Raw genomic sequence first — 8,664 nt, forward strand, 5'->3', positions numbered from 1 at the left:
ACACATTACTGGGTATGTTTGGGTATGTTTCTTCATTTTCTATTGGTCCACTAGATCATAGTACATTACCATCCCATCAGAGTGTCTGTTTTTTTTCTAGGTGGAACCATCAATGGGGTTAGTTGATAATATTTGTTGGAAAAAGATTATACATTTGCAATAAGATAGTGCAAAAGCTACCAACCAGTTTGTCCATTTCGTAAAATTGAGGATGTTCTAGCAGTCTAGCAACCACCACCTGGGTTAGCGGCTCAAAACTTGTGTTGTTGTGTGTTTGGACGTGTTCGGATCTGAAGCTCTGCGTCTGCAAGGCATCAAATGCTCCACATAGTTACATCGAATACAGTATTACATTTTCCAAGTGACTCTTCTTTATCACACAAATATTCCAGAGCTAAGAAAACCGGCCATTCCAGTTGGCTATCATAACAATCCCCTACTGCTTATATAATGTTGTGTCCAGCACAATGCGAAAACAAATGTTCAAGTGTTCAACAACAAGATCAATCACAACGGTGTGACATTTAATCAAGACAAGTGTTAAATACACAAACACAATCCAATATCTTTATCAATTAGCAAAACACAAATAAATAAAGAGATGTAGTAAAAAACACACACCACAATACAAGAATTTAAGGTGGTTCAAAATATGTTCATATTAAAGCTTGAGATCGATGATTTCACTAGATGAACAAGAAAATTAAAAGAAAAGCTCTGAATCACTCACAAAGAATGAATCACTCAGTCACTCACTTGACAAGTGCTCTCACTAATCTCTCTTTCCTTTTTCTTGAAGTTGTTAATAAGCCTAACTTATTTTATATAGTTACTGGAATTTTGAAATTCCAAGTCATGTCGAAATATCTGTGAGAAATTGGAACTTTGGCTATGTAGAGACTAAGGGGCGTGCGCCCCTTGTGAATGATCAACTTTCAGTACTGCTATTCGCCCTTCCTATAGCAACTCTGTTGATGAAGGCTAGGGGTATGTGCCCTTTCACCAAGACATATTTTGGCTCATGGCCTATACTTATATGAAGTCCGTACCTATTTTTCAACATTATCTACCTCGGTGATGTTTTAACACATAAAACCGAGCCGAACATTATCCACGCTATCCACCAAAAAACTACATCTCGAACTCGCCGTTAACCGCCCCGAATGACCATCCCCACAAAGGGCTATCATCAAACATGTCTTTGGTGACAACCTTGGTCAACATATTAGTGGGGTTATCTTTGGTGCCCACTTTCTCAAGCGCTACATCACTATCGTCAACCACATCTCTCACAAAGTGATAACGGACATCAATATGCTTGGTCCTAGCACGATGGACCTGATTATTTGCCAAATGAATAGCACTCTATCACAATATAAAACAACACTATCCTACTCAATACACATATCATTTAGAAGACCTCGAAGTCATAAGGCCTCCTTCACTGCTTCTGCCATTGCTATATACTATACCTCTATAGTAGATAGAGTTATTGTAGCTTGCAGTATAGACCTCCAACTAACCGGTGCACTATGTATCATAAACACATAACTAATAGTACATCTTCGTCTGTCTAGATCACTTGCATAGTCTGAGTCCACATAACCACTAACATGACAAGTATCTTCACCATAAACTAATCCCACATTCAAAGTACCTCTTCTAGTACCTCAAGACCTATTTCATTGTCTCCCAATGCTGTTTCCTAGGATTTTTCATATACATACTCACAATACTAACTACCTGTGAAATATCTGGGCATGTACACACCATAACAGTCATCAAACTGCCCACTACACTAGCATAAGGAACTCGAGCCATATGTTGTTGTTCTTTCACGGAACTAGGAGAGAACCTAGCTGAAACCTAAAATACCCCGCCAATTCAAAGGAGTAGAAGCGGACTTCACATTCTCCATACCAAATCTAAAAATCACTTTCTAAAGATATTTCTTCTGAGATACAAGTAGCCTTCGCTTTTTCCTTTCTCTCTCAATCTCCATGCCCAATATCTTTTTGGCTCCACCCAAGTCTTTCATCTCAAACTCAAAGTTAAGTTGAGATTTCAACTTTTCTATCTCCACCATGCTTTTGGAAGTAATAAGCATGTCATCCACATAAAACAAAAGATAAATAAAGTCATCACCACGAAGTCTACGAAAGTAAACACAACAATCATACTTACTTCGGGTATACTTATGCTTCATCATGAACGTGTCAAAGCGCTTGTACTATTGCCGTGACGATTATTTTAAACCATACAATGACCTATTTAGCTTGTACACATGATTTTCTTTCTTAGCAACAACAAAACCTTCCGGTTGTCTCATATATATTTTTTCCTCCAAGTCTCTCTGCAAGAAAATGATTTTCACATCAAGTTTCTCTAACTCCAAGTCGAAGTGAACTACCAAATTCAATAATACACGAATATAAGTATGCTTGACCACCAGTGAGAAAATCTCATTGTAATCAACACCTTCATTTTGTGAGAAACCCTTTGTTACCACTCTTGCCTAGCTTATACCCAGTACCACTCGACTTAGGAAGGACCTCTTTCTTTCGGAACACCCATTTGCTACCAATATCCCTCTTGCCCTTCGGCAACAAAACAAGGTCCCATGTGTGATTCCTATCAAGAGATTCCATCTCTTCTTACATAGCTTCCAATCAATCTCTGTAATGAGCATCTCTAACTGTTTCCTTGAAGCTATCTGGCTCATCACCTTCACTATTCAGTGCATATGCTACTGAATCCACTTTATCATAATATTTCACCGACTTATCATGCCCATACTTATGCACTTCCTTACCTTGTCTCTTGGGCCTAATGCTTGCCAAATCAAGTTGCCGATGATCATGCTCTTCTTCCTATTGTTGTGGGGTTCTATGATTTTGTACATTAGCATGAACCAACCAATCATCTGCTACATCAGATAACTCAAGCTCGTGAGCTTTGAGTTTCCATAGAATCATCACTCTGTCCAGCTTTCTTCGGTTCTCTACTGACCAAGAACTTGTTGTCTTCAAGACACCACAATTTGTATCCCTTTACCCCATTTGCGAAGCCGAAGAATATTGCCTTCTTAGCTCTAAGATCAAGCTTGTTTTCCCTCACGTGGTACTAACACACACAAAATATTGTAATCAGCTGGTTTTCCTTACCACACCTCATAAGGTGTATTGCAATTTATTGTCAAAACCGGTGACCTATTATACAAGTAACACGCCATGGACACTATATTTGCCCAATAGTACTCTCTACCGAGAATAGTATTTAACAACAAACATCTCTATCTTTCAAACAATGTTTTATTCATCCTCTCTGCCATGTCATTTTGCTGAGGTTTGTCCCTCACTGTCCAGTGTCTAGCAATACCATGTTGCGTACAAAACTCTTGGAAAAGACCATTAGTATACTCAATACCGTTGTCAGACCTCAAAGTCTTCACTTTTTCTTTTGTGCGATTTTCAACCCTTGCTTTCCACTTCTTAAATATCTCAAACACTCCATCTTTAGTTTTCATCATATACACCTACCCATAACAAGTATGATTATCAATGAATGAGACATAATAATGGTTACCTCCTTTAGAAGCCACTTTGGAGGGTCCCTACACATCCGTATGCACATAATCAAGGATGTATGTAGTCGTGTGCTTATTTGAACTGAACTTGACTCTACACTGTTTTCCATAGATACAATGCTCACATAATCCCATAGTACGTTGGCTTCTTCAAGTCCTTCAATAACCCTTGTTTGCACAACTCAGACAAACCCCTTTCACTCATATACCCTAGACGCATATGTCATATCTTAGTGCACTAAGAATCATCACTACATGTACTCACTACTACATTGTCTGTCATTGTACTACCCATCAAAGTATACAAGCTAAGGTTTCGTGTCTTTGATCCTTCATAACAACTAGAGAGCCACTAACAATCTTTAGGACTCCACATTCTACCACAAACTTGTGGCCTTTGGAATCCAAGGTACCAAGAGAAATACGGTTTTTCTTTAGCTTGGGAACATGTCTCACATTATTTAGAATCCTCACAATACCATCATGCATCTTGACCCATATAGTTATAATCCCAACCATCTTACACGCATGGTCATTACCTATCAAAATGGAACTGCCATCAATGCTCTCATAAGAAGTAAACCATTTTCTATTCGGGCACATATGGTAGGAACACCCGGAATAAAAAATCCAACGATCGGTCATGTGGTCATCTTGTGTAGACACCGAAAGACTTACATCTTCCACTTCAGAGCTCGAAGCATAACTTACCTCATCATTAACCTTACCTTTCTTTTTACTATTCTTCTTGTTATTTTTCTTCGGTTTAGGACAATCACTCGCGTAATGTCCCTTTTCATATATTGCAATTGTAGCACTTCACATATTTCAGCAACTTCTTTGACGTAGACCTAAACCTCTCATTGTTTGTAAAGGCTTTATCTTGCGACCTTCCTCATGCCACTAACCCTTGTGCAACATCAATACCATGTACTATTATCTACTCATGTATTTTTCATCAACTCATAAGAAAGAAATACACTTTGAACTTCGTCAAGATCAACATCTTCTCTATTCATAAATGTAGTCATTAAATGCTCATAACTTTTGGGCAAAAAAAATAGTAAACATGCCGCTTGATCTTTGTCATCCATCTTCATGCCAATATTCAAAAAATCTAAAAGGCGTCGACAGAACTCACTAACGTGCTCTTGCATCGTTGAACTATCCACCATCATATACCTATCAAGACACTTCTTAAGGTACATCTTGTTCGTCATGTTCTTGGTCATATACATTGATTCTAACTTTAGCTAAATACCGGCGGCGGTATTCTCACTCATTACATTGTACATAACTTCAATTCATTAGCAAGACACAAACGGATTGATGACAAACTTATAGGTTGAACTCTTCCCAATCATCATCAGTCATATCCGCTGACTTTGCTTTAATCTTCTTTAAAACTTTATGTAAACCTTGTTGGATGAGGATGTTTTTCACTTGGACTTGCCAAATCCCAAAGTTCGTTGTTCTTCCCATTAAACTTATCTACTTCAAATCTTACATTTAACATCTTGGGGCCATTTCTACAAATCACAACCAGTAACTCACAAGAAAATTTCACTTGGAAATTTTATCAAACACTTTGTCTTCACAAATTTGAGCACCTTAGGATTTACTCAAAAACTCAAACTCAAAGCTCTCCCTAGGTCTCAACCCAAGCTCTGAAACCAATTGTTGTGTCCAACATAATGCGAAAACAAGTGTTCAACAACAAGATCAACCACAAAGGTGTGACCTTTAATCAAGACAAGTGTTCTTAACAATACCCCAAACACAACCCAATATCTCTATCAACTAGCAAAACATAATAAGTAAAAAGATGTAGTAAAGAACACATACCACAACACAAGGATTTAAAGTGTTTTGACAATATGCCTACATCCACACGACGAGATCGATGATTTTACTAAATGAACAAGAAAATTACAAGAGGAGTTCTCAATCACTCACAAAGAATGAATCACTCAATCACTCACTTGACAAGTGTTCTCACTCATATATATTTTTTTTTCTTGAAGTTGTTAGGTCAAAATAAGCCTAACTTCTTTTATATAGTTACTGGAATCACTGAAATTCCAAGTCATATTGAAATATCTGTGAGAAACTGGAACTTTGGATGTGTAGAGACTAGGGGGTGTGGGCTCTTTCACCAAGGCATATTATCGGGCGTGCGCTCCTTGTGAAGGATCAACTTCCAGTACTAATGTTCGTCATTTCTGGAGCAACTCTGCTGATGAAGTCTAGAGGGCGTGCGCCACTTCACCAAGACATATTATGGCGCACGCCCCTATACTTAGATGAAGTCAGTACCTGTTTTCCAACAGATAATTACTGGGGCGGTACTCATCTAGTCATCTATGCAACACTGGTGATTTCAAAACGAAACTCGATGCGGGAAAGTGAATGTACAAACAAATGTCAAACCGCCAAACGTATACGCCACTGTAGATGTCTCTACATTAGCAAATCGTTAAATTTCGAAGCTTATCACTATTTAAATGTCTTATGAGCCTGCCTCAGTATAGCTCTCTGATTGAATCAAACTAGATTACAGTAAAAACTGTTTCATGGCTACACCTCAAATTCAAGGAACAGACTTAGGAGAGAGTGAGAGAGGACCAGTTCAGGAGTGGAATGAAATTTTTCATACACTTCCCCAAGTGGACGGCTAGAAACTATGTTCTCTATATCAGTACCAACATTGGTACCCTGATAAATTTTTAGCAGCCGTAGTGTCCTTTCAAGTTTCAACAACATTTTCAAGCGCAAGACACTGATCTATTTATTGTAATTAACCTCCCTAAAATCGGGTTCTATTTTGCTCAAGGCGCTTTCTTTTGCTATTGTGAATCGCGCTCGTTTTATTTTGATAATCATTGTTAGTTTATTAATATCAACATGGTTAATTACATCAGAATTTATCATTGCCTAAATACATTACTGATTTAAATTGTCGAGTTGTGTACTTATGTCGAAATCCCAAGGATGTGTTTATTTCAATGTGGCACTTCTTGAATATAATAGTATAGCAGAAGGAGGTCAAGGACCAGTTGAGTTGGAAGATGCTGTTCTTTTGTTTTTCCATGGGACATACATCACCTTTTGGACCATTTTGGGATCATGTACTTGAATACTGGAAAGTGAGACTAGAAAGGCCTAATCATGTGTTGTTTCTCAAGTACGAAGAAATGAAAGAGGACACCAATTATTCCCTTTTGAAGAGATTGGCAGAGTTTTTGGGATAACCTTTCTCATCAAATTTCAAAAGAAGAGGAAGAGGGGGAGGGGGAAATAGATGAGGTGTCAAGGTTGTGCAGTTTTGAGAATGTGAGCAATTTACAAGGGAACAAGACAGGGAAAGACGAAGCCCTACATCTAGGGAATGCAAAACACAATGTTTATTTCAGGAAAGGTAAGGTTGGAGACTGGAAGAACCACCTCACACAGCAAATGATTGACAAATTGGACAATATCACCAAAGAAAAGCTAAGCGGCTCAGGCTTATGAATCTTCTAAAATGCCTAGCTTGTTCGTTATATTCAAAATAAATGTCAGGACACAGATGGGCAAAACTTTGTCTTTACCATTCTCTACAAGAAAAATCCTAAAAACACATTCAGCATGAGCATGTATACAGGTGATATAAACTTGTTACAATATCAGTCAGATGCTTGTTATATATTCCTCAAAAGAAAATTAGCTTCTAAGACAATAAGTAACAACATTGTAGCTAGTTACAATAAAGGTGTTACATGCTTACATTTGCCATATATATATAAACTTGTTATTCATCAAAAGAAAATTGGATATTGCAAATGGTGTTCTTTCATTGACATACTTTTATCTTTCTTTCTAAGAGGAATTAGGAGATTGAATTGTGCTGTTGTGCATGACACAAGTGCTATACCGTATTCTGCTCATAGAATTGCGAAAATTCAAACCAATCGAGTGCAGTCGCATCATCATATGAGTGCTCTACCATAGTCATAGTTCGTGATTCCGAACGAAATTTTGGAATTCCGTCCAGAATTTCGGTTTTTCAAAAAAACAGAATTTCAAAGATAGAGTCGAAATATCTGAAATTCCGAATGTGATAGGGGTCGAAATTTAATGAATTTCGGTTTTTAGATTTGTTGAAATTTTGAGAATCTTGAAATTCCAAACTATGACCATAGTACAAAATATCCCAATATATCGCGATATTTGGGGATATCTATCCATATTTCAGAAAAAGATATATAAATATCACGATATATTCAGAGATATATACGACTGCAAATATCAACAATATTTCAACGATATTTAAGATATTTAGAGATATTTGACGATATTTTGTATATATAACAATTTTATTTAATATTTACTATTATATTTCAAATAAATATAAATAATGTATCATGATATATCAAGAAATATCTACAATATCTACGATAGTTATCAATATTTTAGATATATCTACGATATTTGTATGTGAAACAATATCAAATATCTCCAAAGAGAAAGATATATCCACGATACATATCCAGAAATTGAATATCGATAAATATCCATATCTTTATCCATATCTTGATATTTTGTACTATGTGCTCTACGGCTCTACCACATTCTTGTTGTAGATTGAGGCATTGAGCTACTTACTGATTCATATTGCTAACCTAACGGCAATATGTCTGAGACACCATATCGTATATGAACTATAATGTTTCTAATATAAAAGTTTGTTAGTTAGATCATATATGGAAGAAGAAAATAAAAGAAACGATGGATAAGGATGAGAATTCTCTACCCACCAAGTCCATGTAATTTTCCGACATAAATGAGCTGGATTTATACAATCTAGCTAAGCATATACTATGTTTATTGGGTCACCGACGTAATATTGTTAGGCAATTGGGCTTAAGATTCATGTAGAAAAATTCAAAATGAAGTGCTGAATGAGTGTTTCCTCACGTCAGGCAATAGCTGAACCACTAGTTGCTTTGATATAGAATGGGTTTGAATATTCATATTTCATGGACACGCGGCTCAATCCCAGGTGATTGGGAACTTTAGAAATTAGGTTTGTCCCCTAT

The 8,664-nt window shown here is 36.9% G+C and overlaps 1 pseudogene; it reads left to right on the forward strand.

Moving 5' to 3' along the window:
* The first annotated feature begins 6,090 nt into the window (after positions 1-6,090).
* On the forward strand, positions 6,091-7,099 carry LOC147523282 (cytosolic sulfotransferase 4-like; annotated as a pseudogene).
* Positions 7,100-8,664: the final 1,565 nt, after the last annotated feature.

The sequence above is a fragment of the Coptis chinensis genome, chromosome 1, assembly GCF_015680905.1.
Source record: "Coptis chinensis isolate HL-2020 chromosome 1, ASM1568090v1, whole genome shotgun sequence".
NCBI lineage: Eukaryota > Viridiplantae > Streptophyta > Magnoliopsida > Ranunculales > Ranunculaceae > Coptis > Coptis chinensis.